The 17,085-nt window shown below is 49.5% G+C and overlaps 13 non-coding genes across 13 annotated transcripts; all 13 read right to left on the bottom strand.

Moving 5' to 3' along the window:
- Positions 1–504: 504 nt before the first annotated feature.
- trnar-acg (transfer RNA arginine (anticodon ACG)) lies at positions 505–577 on the bottom strand. The gene has a single exon. It is a non-coding gene; the product is annotated as a tRNA-Arg (tRNA).
- Positions 578–1,723: 1,146 nt separating this feature from the next.
- Positions 1,724–1,796, bottom strand: trnar-acg (transfer RNA arginine (anticodon ACG)). Its single transcript has one exon. It is a non-coding gene; the product is annotated as a tRNA-Arg (tRNA).
- A 1,145-nt stretch (positions 1,797–2,941) lies between these two features.
- On the bottom strand, positions 2,942–3,014 carry trnar-acg (transfer RNA arginine (anticodon ACG)). Its single transcript has one exon. It is a non-coding gene; the product is annotated as a tRNA-Arg (tRNA).
- A 1,163-nt stretch (positions 3,015–4,177) lies between these two features.
- On the bottom strand, positions 4,178–4,250 carry trnar-acg (transfer RNA arginine (anticodon ACG)). The gene has a single exon. It is a non-coding gene; the product is annotated as a tRNA-Arg (tRNA).
- Positions 4,251–5,396: 1,146 nt separating this feature from the next.
- Positions 5,397–5,469, bottom strand: trnar-acg (transfer RNA arginine (anticodon ACG)). The gene has a single exon. It is a non-coding gene; the product is annotated as a tRNA-Arg (tRNA).
- Positions 5,470–6,619: 1,150 nt separating this feature from the next.
- trnar-acg (transfer RNA arginine (anticodon ACG)) lies at positions 6,620–6,692 on the bottom strand. Its single transcript has one exon. It is a non-coding gene; the product is annotated as a tRNA-Arg (tRNA).
- Positions 6,693–7,825: 1,133 nt separating this feature from the next.
- On the bottom strand, positions 7,826–7,898 carry trnar-acg (transfer RNA arginine (anticodon ACG)). Its single transcript has one exon. It is a non-coding gene; the product is annotated as a tRNA-Arg (tRNA).
- A 1,163-nt stretch (positions 7,899–9,061) lies between these two features.
- On the bottom strand, positions 9,062–9,134 carry trnar-acg (transfer RNA arginine (anticodon ACG)). Its single transcript has one exon. It is a non-coding gene; the product is annotated as a tRNA-Arg (tRNA).
- A 1,163-nt stretch (positions 9,135–10,297) lies between these two features.
- On the bottom strand, positions 10,298–10,370 carry trnar-acg (transfer RNA arginine (anticodon ACG)). The gene has a single exon. It is a non-coding gene; the product is annotated as a tRNA-Arg (tRNA).
- A 1,163-nt stretch (positions 10,371–11,533) lies between these two features.
- trnar-acg (transfer RNA arginine (anticodon ACG)) lies at positions 11,534–11,606 on the bottom strand. Its single transcript has one exon. It is a non-coding gene; the product is annotated as a tRNA-Arg (tRNA).
- A 1,146-nt stretch (positions 11,607–12,752) lies between these two features.
- On the bottom strand, positions 12,753–12,825 carry trnar-acg (transfer RNA arginine (anticodon ACG)). The gene has a single exon. It is a non-coding gene; the product is annotated as a tRNA-Arg (tRNA).
- A 2,399-nt stretch (positions 12,826–15,224) lies between these two features.
- Positions 15,225–15,297, bottom strand: trnar-acg (transfer RNA arginine (anticodon ACG)). The gene has a single exon. It is a non-coding gene; the product is annotated as a tRNA-Arg (tRNA).
- A 1,163-nt stretch (positions 15,298–16,460) lies between these two features.
- On the bottom strand, positions 16,461–16,533 carry trnar-acg (transfer RNA arginine (anticodon ACG)). Its single transcript has one exon. It is a non-coding gene; the product is annotated as a tRNA-Arg (tRNA).
- Between the last annotated feature and the right edge of the window lie 552 nt (positions 16,534–17,085).

The following is a 17,085-nucleotide window of genomic DNA, read 5'->3' as shown; positions in this document are numbered from 1 at the left end:
CTGCTGGTCGTGGAAGCGAGCAGGCAAGTGATAAGGGGCGAGTCAGATGCAAACTGGGAGCTAATACCAGATGTGAATGGGGAATTTGCTCAAATGGGAGAGCGCTTACTTTGCATGTGTGAGGCAGTGGGATCAATGCCTGCATTCTCCACTGTTCTTTTGGCTCAGTTAATAGTTCAGACACAAGAGTTGTGTCAGGTGTGGGTGAGCCCATCTGCTTCTGAAGGTCACCGCAGGCTGAGGGACATCAAATCCTTTGGTGTGCTGTCGCAGCAAAACTTCTCGATTTTTGCATGCATGCAGCTGAAATGGAAAGAAGGAAAAACATCTTTACAAGTATCAATGCCTTCTCTAAGGATTGAACTGAGGACCTTCAGATAACGAGACTGACGTGCTGCCTACTGCACTAAGAAGGTACTTCCCAGTTTAAGAGCTGGACAGTTTGACCAAATATGTTCGCTTACGTGGCATCCAAAGCCATAATGCAAAGATTGCAAAAATACTCGAGCCAGGTAGGAGTCGAACCTACAATCTTCTCATCCGTAGTCAGACGCGTTATCCATTGCGCCACTGGCCCAGTCTGTGAAAAATAGCTGCGACATCAGCAGGTGCACAGGACGGGCAGATTACAAGGCATGAGGCAGACAATCACCAAAGAGAGGCACCTCTGTCGCATCCCTTCGATTCACAGGTGGGAGAGCGGAGCAGTGCAGTAGAAAACAAAGCAAAGCATAGTCGTGCTTAGGTAGTTGGTTGCACTCCGGCTTGAAGCAGTGAGCATTCTTTTGAAGTATGTATGTGTGTGGTAAGTGGCAATTCGTTGAAGGCAGAGCTCTTAATATGACGAGCAGTTTACAGCTGAACATGTTGCAGCTGAGGCACAGGACAGTGCCTTCGCCGTTTTGCTTGAACACTTGCATCTGTGTGTCAGCAGGGAGTGCCTTTGAGCAGCAATGCATGAAAAGAGGCAGCACTTTCTTTCAGGCAAAGCCTCAGGCAATAGAATCATCTGTCCATCAGTCAGACAGGCCTCTCGCTTGCTCCCTCACGCTCGTGGCGGCTGCGACGTTATGCTCAACTCGCTTCCCTTCCGCAGGCTCGAGCTCTTCTTGGCGTCTTTCACCATATCCGTGGCTTCCAGTCCTGCCCTTGCTCGCTTGCTATTGCTCAGTAACGTCGATTGGAGCAAAGCATGAAAAGTGTTCAGGGAGCAGTCCAACCTGAAGCAGGAGATTTCTGCTGGTCGTGGAAGCGAGGAGGCAAGTGATAAGGGGCAAGTCAGATGCAAACTGGGAGCTAATACCAGATGTGAATGGGGAATTTGCTCAAATGGGAGAGCGCTTACTTTGCATGTGTGAGGCAGTGGGATCAATGCCTGCATTCTCCACTGTTCTTTTGGCTCAGTTAATAGTTCAGACACAAGAGTTGTGTCAGGTGTGGGTGAGCCCATCTGCTTCTGAAAGTCACCGCAGGCTGAGGGACATCAAATCCTTTGGTGTGCTGTCGCAGCAAAACTTCTCGATTTTTGCATGCATGCAGCTGAAATGGAAAGAAGGAAAAACATCTTTACAAGTATCAATGCCTTTTCTAAGGATTGAACTGAGGACCTTAAGATTATGAGACTGACGTGCTGCCTACTGCACTAAGAAGGTACTTCCCAGTTTAAGAGCTGGACAGTTTGACCAAATATGTTCGCTTACGTGGCAAAGATTGCAAAAATACTCGAGCCAGGTAGGAGTCGAACCTACAATCTTCTGATCCGTAGTCAGACGCGTTATCCATTGCGCCACTGGCCCAGTCTGTGAAAACTAGCTGCGACATCAGCAGGTGCACAGGACGGGCAGATTACAAGGCATGAGGCAGACAATCACCAAAGAGAGGCACCTCTGTCGCATCCCTTCGATTCACAGGTGGGAGAGCGGAGCAGTGCAGTAGAAAACAAAGCAAAGCAAAGTCGTGCTTAGGTAGTTGGTTGCACTCCGGCTTGAAGCAGTGAGCATTCTTTTGAAGTATGTATGTGTGTGGTAAGTGGCAATTCGTTGAAGGCAGAGCTCTTAATATGACGAGCAGTTTACAGCTGAACATGTTGCAGCTGAGGCACAGGACAGTGCCTTCGCCGTTTTGCTTGAACACTTGCATCTGTGTGTCAGCAGGGAGTGCCTTTGAGCAGCAATGCATGAAAAGAGGCAGCACTTTCTTTCAGGCAAAGCCTCAGGCAATAGAATCATCTGTCCATCAGTCAGACAGGCCTCTCGCTTGCTCCCTCACGCTCGTGGCGGCTGCGACGTTACGCTCAACTCGCTTCCCTTCCGCAGGCTCGAGCTCTTCTTGGCGTCTTTCACCATATCCGTGGCTTCCAGTCCTGCCCTTGCTCGCTTGCTATTGCTCAGTAACGTCGATTGGAGCAAAGCATGAAAAGTGTTCAGGGAGCAGGCCAACCTGAAGCAGGAGATTTCTGCTGGTCGTGGAAGCGAGCAGGCAAGTGATAAGGGGCGAGTCAGATGCAAACTGGGAGCTAATACCAGATGTGAATGGGGAATTTGCTCAAATGGGAGAGCGCTTACTTTGCATGTGTGAGGCAGTGGGATCAATGCCTGCATTCTCCACTGTTCTTTTGGCTCAGTTAATAGTTCAGACACAAGAGTTGTGTCAGGTGTGGGTGAGCCCATCTGCTTCTGAAGGTCACCGCAGGCTGAGGGACATCAAATCCTTTGGTGTGCTGTCGCAGCAAAACTTCTCGATTTTTGCATGCATGCAGCTGAAATGGAAAGAAAGAAAAACATCTTTACAAGTATCAATGCCTTTTCTAAGATTGAATTCAGGACCTTCAGATTATGAGACTGACGTGCTGCCTACTGCACTAAGAAGGTACTTACCAGTTTAAGAGCTGGACAGTTTGACCAAATATGTTCGCTTACGTGGCAAGGATTGCAAAAATACTCGAGCCAGGTAGGAGTCGAACCTACAATCTTCTGATCCGTAGTCAGACGCGTTATCCATTGCGCCACTGGCCCAGTCTGTGAAAACTAGCTGCGACATCAGCAGGTGCACAGGACGGGCAGATTACAAGGCATGAGGCAGACAATCACCAAAGAGAGGCACCTCTGTCGCATCCCTTCGATTCACAGGTGGGAGAGCGGAGCAGTGCAGTAGAAAACAAAGCAAAGCAAAGTCGTGCTTAGGTAGTTGGTTGCACTCCGGCTTGAAGCAGTGAGCATTCTTTTGAAGTATGTATGTGTGTGGTAAGTGGCAATTCGCTGAAGGCAGAGCTCTTAATATGACGAGCAGTTTACAGCTGAACATGTTGCAGCTGAGGCACAGGACAGTGCCTTCGCCGTTTTGCTTGAACACTTGCATCTGTGTGTCAGCAGGGAGTGCCTTTGAGCAGCAATGCATGAAAAGAGGCAGCACTTTCTTTCAGGCAAAGCCTCAGGCAATAGAATCATCTGTCCATCAGTCAGACAGGCCTCTCGCTTGCTCCCTCACGCTCGTGGCGGCTGCGACGTTACGCTCAACTCGCTTCCCTTCCGCAGGCTCGAGCTCTTCTTGGCGTCTTTCACCATATCCGTGGCTTCCAGTCCTGCCCTTGCTCGCTTGCTATTGCTCAGTAACGTCGATTGGAGCAAAGCATGAAAAGTGTTCAGGGAGCAGGCCAACCTGAAGCAGGAGATTTCTGCTGGTCGTGGAAGCGAGGAGGCAAGTGATAAGGGGCGAGTCAGATGCAAACTGGGAGCTAATACCAGATGTGAATGGGGAATTTGCTCAAATGGGAGAGCGCTTACTTTGCATGTGTGAGGCAGTGGGATCAATGCCTGCATTCTCCACTGTTCTTTTGGCTCAGTTAATAGTTCAGACACAAGAGTTGTGTCAGGTGTGGGTGAGCCCATCTGCTTCTGAAGGTCACCGCAGGCTGAGGGACATCAAATCCTTTGGTGTGCTGTCGCAGCAAAACTTCTCGATTTTTGCATGCATGCAGCTGAAATGGAAAGAAGGAAAAACATCTTTACAAGTATCAATGCCTTCTCTAAGGATTGAACTGAGGACCTTCAGATAACGAGACTGACGTGCTGCCTACTGCACTAAGAAGGTACTTCCCAGTTTAAGAGCTGGACAGTTTGACCAAATATGTTCGCTTACGTGGCATCCAAAGCCATAATGCAAAGATTGCAAAAATACTCGAGCCAGGTAGGAGTCGAACCTACAATCTTCTCATCCGTAGTCAGACGCGTTATCCATTGCGCCACTGGCCCAGTCTGTGAAAAATAGCTGCGACATCAGCAGGTGCACAGGACGGGCAGATTCCAAGGCATGAGGCAGACAATCACCAAAGAGAGGCACCTCTGTCGCATCCCTTCGATTCACAGGTGGGAGAGCGGAGCAGTGCAGTAGAAAACAAAGCAAAGCAAAGTCGTGCTTAGGTAGTTGGTTGCACTCCGGCTTGAAGCAGTGAGCATTCTTTTGAAGTATGTATGTGTGTGGTAAGTGGCAATTCGTTGAAGGCAGAGCTCTTAATATGACGAGCAGTTTACAGCTGAACATGTTGCAGCTGAGGCACAGGACAGTGCCTTCGCCGTTTTGCTTGAACACTTGCATCTGTGTGTCAGCAGGGAGTGCCTTTGAGCAGCAATGCATGAAAAGAGGCAGCACTTTCTTTCAGGCAAAGCCTCAGGCAATAGAATCATCTGTCCATCAGTCAGACAGGCCTCTCGCTTGCTCCCTCACGCTCGTGGCGGCTGCGACGTTATGCTCAACTCGCTTCCCTTCCGCAGGCTCGAGCTCTTCTTGGCGTCTTTCACCATATCCGTGGCTTCCAGTCCTGCCCTTGCTCGCTTGCTATTGCTCAGTAACGTCGATTGGAGCAAAGCATGAAAAGTGTTCAGGGAGCAGTCCAACCTGAAGCAGGAGATTTCTGCTGGTCGTGGAAGCGAGGAGGCAAGTGATAAGGGGCAAGTCAGATGCAAACTGGGAGCTAATACCAGATGTGAATGGGGAATTTGCTCAAATGGGAGAGCGCTTACTTTGCATGTGTGAGGCAGTGGGATCAATGCCTGCATTCTCCACTGTTCTTTTGGCTCAGTTAATAGTTCAGACACAAGAGTTGTGTCAGGTGTGGGTGAGCCCATCTGCTTCTGAAAGTCACCGCAGGCTGAGGGACATCAAATCCTTTGGTGTGCTGTCGCAGCAAAACTTCTCGATTTTTGCATGCATGCAGCTGAAATGGAAAGAAGGAAAAACATCTTTACAAGTATCAATGCCTTTTCTAAGGATTGAACTGAGGACCTTAAGATTATGAGACTGACGTGCTGCCTACTGCACTAAGAAGGTACTTCCCAGTTTAAGAGCTGGACAGTTTGACCAAATATGTTCGCTTACGTGGCAAAGATTGCAAAAATACTCGAGCCAGGTAGGAGTCGAACCTACAATCTTCTGATCCGTAGTCAGACGCGTTATCCATTGCGCCACTGGCCCAGTCTGTGAAAACTAGCTGCGACATCAGCAGGTGCACAGGACGGGCAGATTACAAGGCATGAGGCAGACAATCACCAAAGAGAGGCACCTCTGTCGCATCCCTTCGATTCACAGGTGGGAGAGCGGAGCAGTGCAGTAGAAAACAAAGCAAAGCAAAGTCGTGCTTAGGTAGTTGGTTGCACTCCGGCTTGAAGCAGTGAGCATTCTTTTGAAGTATGTATGTGTGTGGTAAGTGGCAATTCGCTGAAGGCAGAGCTCTTAATATGACGAGCAGTTTACAGCTGAACATGTTGCAGCTGAGGCACAGGACAGTGCCTTCGCCGTTTTGCTTGAACACTTGCATCTGTGTGTCAGCAGGGAGTGCCTTTGAGCAGCAATGCATGAAAAGAGGCAGCACTTTCTTTCAGGCAAAGCCTCAGGCAATAGAATCATCTGTCCATCAGTCAGACAGGCCTCTCGCTTGCTCCCTCACGCTCGTGGCGGCTCAACTCGCTTCCCTTCCGCAGGCTCGAGCTCTTCTTGGCGTCTTTCACCATATCCGTGGCTTCCAGTCCTGCCCTTGCTCGCTTGCTATTGCTCAGTAACGTCGATTGGAGCAAAGCATGAAAAGTGTTCAGGGAGCAGGCCAACCTGAAGCAGGAGATTTCTGCTGGTCGTGGAAGCGAGGAGGCAAGTGATAAGGGGCGAGTCAGATGCAAACTGGGAGCTAATACCAGATGTGAATGGGGAATTTGCTCAAATGGGAGAGCGCTTACTTTGCATGTGTGAGGCAGTGGGATCAATGCCTGCATTCTCCACTGTTCTTTTGGCTCAGTTAATAGTTCAGACACAAGAGTTGTGTCAGGTGTGGGTGAGCCCATCTGCTTCTGAAAGTCACCGCAGGCTGAGGGACATCAAATCCTTTGGTGTGCTGTCGCAGCAAAACTTCTCGATTTTTGCATGCATGCAGCTGAAATGGAAAGAAGGAAAAACATCTTTACAAGTATCAATGCCTTTTCTAAGGATTGAACTCAGGACCTTAAGATTATGAGACTGACGTGCTGCCTACTGCACTAAGAAGGTACTTCCCAGTTTAAGAGCTGGACAGTTTGACCAAATATGTTCGCTTACGTGGCATCCAAAGCCATAATGCAAAGATTGCAAAAATACTCAAGCCAGGTAGGAGTCGAACCTACAATCTTCTGATCCGTAGTCAGACGTGTTATCCATTGCGCCACTGGCCCAGTCTGTGAAAAATAGCTGCGACATCAGCAGGTGCACAGGACGGGCAGATTACAAGGCATGAGGCAGACAATCACCAAAGAGAGGCACCTCTGTCGCATCCCTTCGATTCACAGGTGGGAGAGCGGAGCAGTGCAGTAGAAAACAAAGCAAAGCAAAGTCGTGCTTAGGTAGTTGGTTGCACTCCGGCTTGAAGCAGTGAGCATTCTTTTGAAGTATGTATGTGTGTGGTAAGTGGCAATTCGCTGAAGGCAGAGCTCTTAATATGACGAGCAGTTTACAGCTGAACATGTTGCAGCTGAGGCACAGGACAGTGCCTTCGCCGTTTTGCTTGAACACTTGCATCTGTGTGTCAGCAGGGAGTGCCTTTGAGCAGCAATGCATGAAAAGAGGCAGCACTTTCTTTCAGGCAAAGCCTCAGGCAATAGAATCATCTGTCCATCAGTCAGACAGGCCTCTCGCTTGCTCCCTCACGCTCGTGGCGGCTCAACTCGCTTCCCTTCCGCAGGCTCGAGCTCTTCTTGGCGTCTTTCACCATATCCGTGGCTTCCAGTCCTGCCCTTGCTCGCTTGCTATTGCTCAGTAACGTCGATTGGAGCAAAGCATGAAAAGTGTTCAGGGAGCAGGCCAACCTGAAGCAGGAGATTTCTGCTGGTCGTGGAAGCGAGCAGGCAAGTGATAAGGGGCGAGTCAGATGCAAACTGGGAGCTAATACCAGATGTGAATGGGGAATTTGCTCAAATGGGAGAGCGCTTACTTTGCATGTGTGAGGCAGTGGGATCAATGCCTGCATTCTCCACTGTTCTTTTGGCTCAGTTAATAGTTCAGACACAAGAGTTGTGTCAGGTGTGGGTGAGCCCATCTGCTTCTGAAGGTCACCGCAGGCTGAGGGACATCAAATCCTTTGGTGTGCTGTCGCAGCAAAACTTCTCGATTTTTGCATGCATGCAGCTGAAATGGAAAGAAAGAAAAACATCTTTACAAGTATCAATGCCTTTTCTAAGGATTGAATTCAGGACCTTCAGATTATGAGACTGACGTGCTGCCTACTGCACTAAGAAGGTACTTCCCAGTTTAAGAGCTGGACAGTTTGACCAAATATATTCGCTTACGTGGCAAAGATTGCAAAAATACTCGAGCCAGGTAGGAGTCGAACCTACAATCTTCTGATCCGTAGTCAGACGCGTTATCCATTGCGCCACTGGCCCAGTCTGTGAAAAATAGCTGCGACATCAGCAGGTGCACAGGACGGGCAGATTACAAGGCATGAGGCAGACAATCACCAAAGAGATGCACCTCTGTCGCATCCCTTCGATTTACAGGTGGGAGAGCGGAGCAGTGCAGTAGAAAACAAAGCAAAGCAAAGTCGTGCTTAGGTAGTTGGTTGCACTCCGGCTTGAAGCAGTGAGCATTCTTTTGAAGTATGTATGTGTGTGGTAAGTGGCAATTCGTTGAAGGCAGAGCTCTTAATATGACGAGCAGTTTACAGCTGAACATGTTGCAGCTGAGGCACAGGACAGTGCCTTCGCCGTTTTGCTTGAACACTTGCATCTGTGTGTCAGCAGGGAGTGCCTTTGAGCAGCAATGCATGAAAAGAGGCAGCACTTTCTTTCAGGCAAAGCCTCAGGCAATAGAATCATCTGTCCATCAGTCAGACAGGCCTCTCGCTTGCTCCCTCACGCTCGTGGCGGCTGCGACGTTACGCTCAACTCGCTTCCCTTCCGCAGGCTCGAGCTCTTCTTGGCGTCTTTCACCATATCCGTGGCTTCCAGTCCTGCCCTTGCTCGCTTGCTATTGCTCAGTAACGTCGATTGGAGCAAAGCATGAAAAGTGTTCAGGGAGCAGGCCAACCTGAAGCAGGAGATTTCTGCTGGTCGTGGAAGCGAGGAGGCAAGTGATAAGGGGCGAGTCAGATGCAAACTGGGAGCTAATACCAGATGTGAATGGGGAATTTGCTCAAATGGGAGAGCGCTTACTTTGCATGTGTGAGGCAGTGGGATCAATGCCTGCATTCTCCATTGTTCTTTTGGCTCAGTTAATAGTTCAGACACAAGAGTTGTGTCAGGTGTGGGTGAGCCCATCTGCTTCTGAAGGTCACCGCAGGCTGAGGGACATCAAATCCTTTGGTGTGCTGTCGCAGCAAAACTTCTCGATTTTTGCATGCATGCAGCTGAAATGGAAAGAAGGAAAAACATCTTTACAAGTATCAATGCCTTCTCTAAGGATTGAACTGAGGACCTTCAGATAACGAGACTGACGTGCTGCCTACTGCACTAAGAAGGTACTTCCCAGTTTAAGAGCTGGACAGTTTGACCAAATATGTTCGCTTACGTGGCATCCAAAGCCATAATGCAAAGATTGCAAAAATACTCGAGCCAGGTAGGAGTCGAACCTACAATCTTCTCATCCGTAGTCAGACGCGTTATCCATTGCGCCACTGGCCCAGTCTGTGAAAAATAGCTGCGACATCAGCAGGTGCACAGGACGGGCAGATTACAAGGCATGAGGCAGACAATCACCAAAGAGAGGCACCTCTGTCGCATCCCTTCGATTCACAGGTGGGAGAGCGGAGCAGTGCAGTAGAAAACAAAGCAAAGCAAAGTCGTGCTTAGGTAGTTGGTTGCACTCCGGCTTGAAGCAGTGAGCATTCTTTTGAAGTATGTATGTGTGTGGTAAGTGGCAATTCGTTGAAGGCAGAGCTCTTAATATGACGAGCAGTTTACAGCTGAACATGTTGCAGCTGAGGCACAGGACAGTGCCTTCGCCGTTTTGCTTGAACACTTGCATCTGTGTGTCAGCAGGGAGTGCCTTTGAGCAGCAATGCATGAAAAGAGGCAGCACTTTCTTTCAGGCAAAGCCTCAGGCAATAGAATCATCTGTCCATCAGTCAGACAGGCCTCTCGCTTGCTCCCTCACGCTCGTGGCGGCTGCGACGTTATGCTCAACTCGCTTCCCTTCCGCAGGCTCGAGCTCTTCTTGGCGTCTTTCACCATATCCGTGGCTTCCAGTCCTGCCCTTGCTCGCTTGCTATTGCTCAGTAACGTCGATTGGAGCAAAGCATGAAAAGTGTTCAGGGAGCAGGCCAACCTGAAGCAGGAGATTTCTGCTGGTCGTGGAAGCGAGGAGGCAAGTGATAAGGGGCGAGTCAGATGCAAACTGGGAGCTAATACCAGATGTGAATGGGGAATTTGCTCAAATGGGAGAGCGCTTACTTTGCATGTGTGAGGCAGTGGGATCAATGCCTGCATTCTCCACTGTTCTTTTGGCTCAGTTAATAGTTCAGACACAAGAGTTGTGTCAGGTGTGGGTGAGCCCATCTGCTTCTGAAAGTCACCGCAGGCTGAGGGACATCAAATCCTTTGGTGTGCTGTCGCAGCAAAACTTCTCGATTTTTGCATGCATGCAGCTGAAATGGAAAGAAGGAAAAACATCTTTACAAGTATCAATGCCTTTTCTAAGGATTGAACTCAGGACCTTAAGATTATGAGACTGACGTGCTGCCTACTGCACTAAGAAGGTACTCCCCAGTTTAAGAGCTGGACAGTTTGACCAAATATGTTCGCTTACGTGGCATCCAAAGCCATAATGCAAAGATTGCAAAAATACTCAAGCCAGGTAGGAGTCGAACCTACAATCTTCTGATCCGTAGTCAGACGCGTTATCCATTGCGCCACTGGCCCAGTCTGTGAAAACTAGCTGCGACATCAGCAGGTGCACAGGACGGGCAGATTACAAGGCATGAGGCAGACAATCACCAAAGAGAGGCACCTCTGTCGCATCCCTTCGATTCACAGGTGGGAGAGCGGAGCAGTGCAGTAGAAAACAAAGCAAAGCAAAGTCGTGCTTAGGTAGTTGGTTGCACTCCGGCTTGAAGCAGTGAGCATTCTTTTGAAGTATGTATGTGTGTGGTAAGTGGCAATTCGCTGAAGGCAGAGCTCTTAATATGACGAGCAGTTTACAGCTGAACATGTTGCAGCTGAGGCACAGGACAGTGCCTTCGCCGTTTTGCTTGAACACTTGCATCTGTGTGTCAGCAGGGAGTGCCTTTGAGCAGCAATGCATGAAAAGAGGCAGCACTTTCTTTCAGGCAAAGCCTCAGGCAATAGAATCATCTGTCCATCAGTCAGACAGGCCTCTCGCTTGCTCCCTCACGCTCGTGGCGGCTGCGACGTTACGCTCAACTCGCTTCCCTTCCGCAGGCTCGAGCTCTTCTTGGCGTCTTTCACCATATCCGTGGCTTCCAGTCCTGCCCTTGCTCGCTTGCTATTGCTCAGTAACGTCGATTGGAGCAAAGCATGAAAAGTGTTCAGGGAGCAGGCCAACCTGAAGCAGGAGATTTCTGCTGGTCGTGGAAGCGAGGAGGCAAGTGATAAGGGGCGAGTCAGATGCAAACTGGGAGCTAATACCAGATGTGAATGGGGAATTTGCTCAAATGGGAGAGCGCTTACTTTGCATGTGTGAGGCAGTGGGATCAATGCCTGCATTCTCCACTGTTCTTTTGGCTCAGTTAATAGTTCAGACACAAGAGTTGTGTCAGGTGTGGGTGAGCCCATCTGCTTCTGAAGGTCACCGCAGGCTGAGGGACATCAAATCCTTTGGTGTGCTGTCGCAGCAAAACTTCTCGATTTTTGCATGCATGCAGCTGAAATGGAAAGAAGGAAAAACATCTTTACAAGTATCAATGCCTTCTCTAAGGATTGAACTGAGGACCTTCAGATAACGAGACTGACGTGCTGCCTACTGCACTAAGAAGGTACTTCCCAGTTTAAGAGCTGGACAGTTTGACCAAATATGTTCGCTTACGTGGCATCCAAAGCCATAATGCAAAGATTGCAAAAATACTCGAGCCAGGTAGGAGTCGAACCTACAATCTTCTGATCCGTAGTCAGACGCGTTATCCATTGCGCCACTGGCCCAGTCTGTGAAAAATAGCTGCGACATCAGCAGGTGCACAGGACGGGCAGATTACAAGGCATGAGGCAGACAATCACCAAAGAGAGGCACCTCTGTCGCATCCCTTCGATTCACAGGTGGGAGAGCGGAGCAGTGCAGTAGAAAACAAAGCAAAGCAAAGTCGTGCTTAGGTAGTTGGTTGCACTCCGGCTTGAAGCAGTGAGCATTCTTTTGAAGTATGTATGTGTGTGGTAAGTGGCAATTCGTTGAAGGCAGAGCTCTTAATATGACGAGCAGTTTACAGCTGAACATGTTGCAGCTGAGGCACAGGACAGTGCCTTCGCCGTTTTGCTTGAACACTTGCATCTGTGTGTCAGCAGGGAGTGCCTTTGAGCAGCAATGCATGAAAAGAGGCAGCACTTTCTTTCAGGCAAAGCCTCAGGCAATAGAATCATCTGTCCATCAGTCAGACAGGCCTCTCGCTTGCTCCCTCACGCTCGTGGCGGCTGCGACGTTACGCTCAACTCGCTTCCCTTCCGCAGGCTCGAGCTCTTCTTGGCGTCTTTCACCATATCCGTGGCTTCCAGTCCTGCCCTTGCTCGCTTGCTATTGCTCAGTAACGTCGATTGGAGCAAAGCATGAAAAGTGTTCAGGGAGCAGGCCAACCTGAAGCAGGAGATTTCTGCTGGTCGTGGAAGCGAGCAGGCAAGTGATAAGGGGCGAGTCAGATGCAAACTGGGAGCTAATACCAGATGTGAATGGGGAATTTGCTCAAATGGGAGAGCGCTTACTTTGCATGTGTGAGGCAGTGGGATCAATGCCTGCATTCTCCACTGTTCTTTTGGCTCAGTTAATAGTTCAGACACAAGAGTTGTGTCAGGTGTGGGTGAGCCCATCTGCTTCTGAAGGTCACCGCAGGCTGAGGGACATCAAATCCTTTGGTGTGCTGTCGCAGCAAAACTTCTCGATTTTTGCATGCATGCAGCTGAAATGGAAAGAAAGAAAAACATCTTTACAAGTATCAATGCCTTTTCTAAGGATTGAATTCAGGACCTTCAGATTATGAGACTGACGTGCTGCCTACTGCACTAAGAAGGTACTTCCCAGTTTAAGAGCTGGACAGTTTGACCAAATATATTCGCTTACGTGGCAAAGATTGCAAAAATACTCGAGCCAGGTAGGAGTCGAACCTACAATCTTCTGATCCGTAGTCAGACGCGTTATCCATTGCGCCACTGGCCCAGTCTGTGAAAAATAGCTGCGACATCAGCAGGTGCACAGGACGGGCAGATTCCAAGGCATGAGGCAGACAATCACCAAAGAGAGGCACCTCTGTCGCATCCCTTCGATTCACAGGTGGGAGAGCGGAGCAGTGCAGTAGAAAACAAAGCAAAGCAAAGTCGTGCTTAGGTAGTTGGTTGCACTCCGGCTTGAAGCAGTGAGCATTCTTTTGAAGTATGTATGTGTGTGGTAAGTGGCAATTCGCTGAAGGCAGAGCTCTTAATATGACGAGCAGTTTACAGCTGAACATGTTGCAGCTGAGGCACAGGACAGTGCCTTCGCCGTTTTGCTTGAACACTTGCATCTGTGTGTCAGCAGGGAGTGCCTTTGAGCAGCAATGCATGAAAAGAGGCAGCACTTTCTTTCAGGCAAAGCCTCAGGCAATAGAATCATCTGTCCATCAGTCAGACAGGCCTCTCGCTTGCTCCCTCACGCTCGTGGCGGCTGCGACGTTACGCTCAACTCGCTTCCCTTCCGCAGGCTCGAGCTCTTCTTGGCGTCTTTCACCATATCCGTGGCTTCCAGTCCTGCCCTTGCTCGCTTGCTATTGCTCAGTAACGTCGATTGGAGCAAAGCATGAAAAGTGTTCAGGGAGCAGGCCAACCTGAAGCAGGAGATTTCTGCTGGTCGTGGAAGCGAGGAGGCAAGTGATAAGGGGCGAGTCAGATGCAAACTGGGAGCTAATACCAGATGTGAATGGGGAATTTGCTCAAATGGGAGAGCGCTTACTTTGCATGTGTGAGGCAGTGGGATCAATGCCTGCATTCTCCACTGTTCTTTTGGCTCAGTTAATAGTTCAGACACAAGAGTTGTGTCAGGTGTGGGTGAGCCCATCTGCTTCTGAAGGTCACCGCAGGCTGAGGGACATCAAATCCTTTGGTGTGCTGTCGCAGCAAAACTTCTCGATTTTTGCATGCATGCAGCTGAAATGGAAAGAAGGAAAAACATCTTTACAAGTATCAATGCCTTCTCTAAGGATTGAACTGAGGACCTTCAGATAACGAGACTGACGTGCTGCCTACTGCACTAAGAAGGTACTTCCCAGTTTAAGAGCTGGACAGTTTGACCAAATATGTTCGCTTACGTGGCATCCAAAGCCATAATGCAAAGATTGCAAAAATACTCGAGCCAGGTAGGAGTCGATCCTACAATCTTCTCATCCGTAGTCAGACGCGTTATCCATTGCGCCACTGGCCCAGTCTGTGAAAAATAGCTGCGACATCAGCAGGTGCACAGGACGGGCAGATTACAAGGCATGAGGCAGACAATCACCAAAGAGAGGCACCTCTGTCGCATCCCTTCGATTCACAGGTGGGAGAGCGGAGCAGTGCAGTAGAAAACAAAGCAAAGCAAAGTCGTGCTTAGGTAGTTGGTTGCACTCCGGCTTGAAGCAGTGAGCATTCTTTTGAAGTATGTATGTGTGTGGTAAGTGGCAATTCGTTGAAGGCAGAGCTCTTAATATGACGAGCAGTTTACAGCTGAACATGTTGCAGCTGAGGCACAGGACAGTGCCTTCGCCGTTTTGCTTGAACACTTGCATCTGTGTGTCAGCAGGGAGTGCCTTTGAGCAGCAATGCATGAAAAGAGGCAGCACTTTCTTTCAGGCAAAGCCTCAGGCAATAGAATCATCTGTCCATCAGTCAGACAGGCCTCTCGCTTGCTCCCTCACGCTCGTGGCGGCTGCGACGTTATGCTCAACTCGCTTCCCTTCCGCAGGCTCGAGCTCTTCTTGGCGTCTTTCACCATATCCGTGGCTTCCAGTCCTGCCCTTGCTCGCTTGCTATTGCTCAGTAACGTCGATTGGAGCAAAGCATGAAAAGTGTTCAGGGAGCAGGCCAACCTGAAGCAGGAGATTTCTGCTGGTCGTGGAAGCGAGGAGGCAAGTGATAAGGGGCGAGTCAGATGCAAACTGGGAGCTAATACCAGATGTGAATGGGGAATTTGCTCAAATGGGAGAGCGCTTACTTTGCATGTGTGAGGCAGTGGGATCAATGCCTGCATTCTCCACTGTTCTTTTGGCTCAGTTAATAGTTCAGACACAAGAGTTGTGTCAGGTGTGGGTGAGCCCATCTGCTTCTGAAAGTCACCGCAGGCTGAGGGACATCAAATCCTTTGGTGTGCTGTCGCAGCAAAACTTCTCGATTTTTGCATGCATGCAGCTGAAATGGAAAGAAGGAAAAACATCTTTACAAGTATCAATGCCTTTTCTAAGGATTGAACTCAGGACCTTAAGATTATGAGACTGACGTGCTGCCTACTGCACTAAGAAGGTACTCCCCAGTTTAAGAGCTGGACAGTTTGACCAAATATGTTCGCTTACGTGGCATCCAAAGCCATAATGCAAAGATTGCAAAAATACTCAAGCCAGGTAGGAGTCGAACCTACAATCTTCTGATCCGTAGTCAGACGCGTTATCCATTGCGCCACTGGCCCAGTCTGTGAAAACTAGCTGCGACATCAGCAGGTGCACAGGACGGGCAGATTACAAGGCATGAGGCAGACAATCACCAAAGAGAGGCACCTCTGTCGCATCCCTTCGATTCACAGGTGGGAGAGCGGAGCAGTGCAGTAGAAAACAAAGCAAAGCAAAGTCGTGCTTAGGTAGTTGGTTGCACTCCGGCTTGAAGCAGTGAGCATTCTTTTGAAGTATGTATGTGTGTGGTAAGTGGCAATTCGCTGAAGGCAGAGCTCTTAATATGACGAGCAGTTTACAGCTGAACATGTTGCAGCTGAGGCACAGGACAGTGCCTTCGCCGTTTTGCTTGAACACTTGCATCTGTGTGTCAGCAGGGAGTGCCTTTGAGCAGCAATGCATGAAAAGAGGCAGCACTTTCTTTCAGGCAAAGCCTCAGGCAATAGAATCATCTGTCCATCAGTCAGACAGGCCTCTCGCTTGCTCCCTCACGCTCGTGGCGGCTGCGACGTTACGCTCAACTCGCTTCCCTTCCGCAGGCTCGAGCTCTTCTTGGCGTCTTTCACCATATCCGTGGCTTCCAGTCCTGCCCTTGCTCGCTTGCTATTGCTCAGTAACGTCGATTGGAGCAAAGCATGAAAAGTGTTCAGGGAGCAGGCCAACCTGAAGCAGGAGATTTCTGCTGGTCGTGGAAGCGAGGAGGCAAGTGATAAGGGGCGAGTCAGATGCAAACTGGGAGCTAATACCAGATGTGAATGGGGAATTTGCTCAAATGGGAGAGCGCTTACTTTGCATGTGTGAGGCAGTGGGATCAATGCCTGCATTCTCCACTGTTCTTTTGGCTCAGTTAATAGTTCAGACACAAGAGTTGTGTCAGGTGTGGGTGAGCCCATCTGCTTCTGAAGGTCACCGCAGGCTGAGGGACATCAAATCCTTTGGTGTGCTGTCGCAGCAAAACTTCTCGATTTTTGCATGCATGCAGCTGAAATGGAAAGAAGGAAAAACATCTTTACAAGTATCAATGCCTTCTCTAAGGATTGAACTGAGGACCTTCAGATAACGAGACTGACGTGCTGCCTACTGCACTAAGAAGGTACTTCCCAGTTTAAGAGCTGGACAGTTTGACCAAATATGTTCGCTTACGTGGCATCCAAAGCCATAATGCAAAGATTGCAAAAATACTCGAGCCAGGTAGGAGTCGAACCTACAATCTTCTGATCCGTAGTCAGACGCGTTATCCATTGCGCCACTGGCCCAGTCTGTGAAAAATAGCTGCGACATCAGCAGGTGCACAGGACGGGCAGATTACAAGGCATGAGGCAGACAATCACCAAAGAGAGGCACCTCTGTCGCATCCCTTCGATTCACAGGTGGGAGAGCGGAGCAGTGCAGTAGAAAACAAAGCAAAGCAAAGTCGTGCTTAGGTAGTTGGTTGCACTCCGGCTTGAAGCAGTGAGCATTCTTTTGAAGTATGTATGTGTGTGGTAAGTGGCAATTCGTTGAAGGCAGAGCTCTTAATATGACGAGCAGTTTACAGCTGAACATGTTGCAGCTGAGGCACAGGACAGTGCCTTCGCCGTTTTGCTTGAACACTTGCATCTGTGTGTCAGCAGGGAGTGCCTTTGAGCAGCAATGCATGAAAAGAGGCAGCACTTTCTTTCAGGCAAAGCCTCAGGCAATAGAATCATCTGTCCATCAGTCAGACAGGCCTCTCGCTTGCTCCCTCACGCTCGTGGCGGCTGCGACGTTACGCTCAACTCGCTTCCCTTCCGCAGGCTCGAGCTCTTCTTGGCGTCTTTCACCATATC

The sequence above is a fragment of the Pristiophorus japonicus genome, chromosome 1 (assembly GCF_044704955.1).
Source record: "Pristiophorus japonicus isolate sPriJap1 chromosome 1, sPriJap1.hap1, whole genome shotgun sequence".
NCBI lineage: Eukaryota > Metazoa > Chordata > Chondrichthyes > Pristiophoridae > Pristiophorus > Pristiophorus japonicus.
This window is presented reverse-complemented; position numbering and strand designations above follow the sequence as displayed.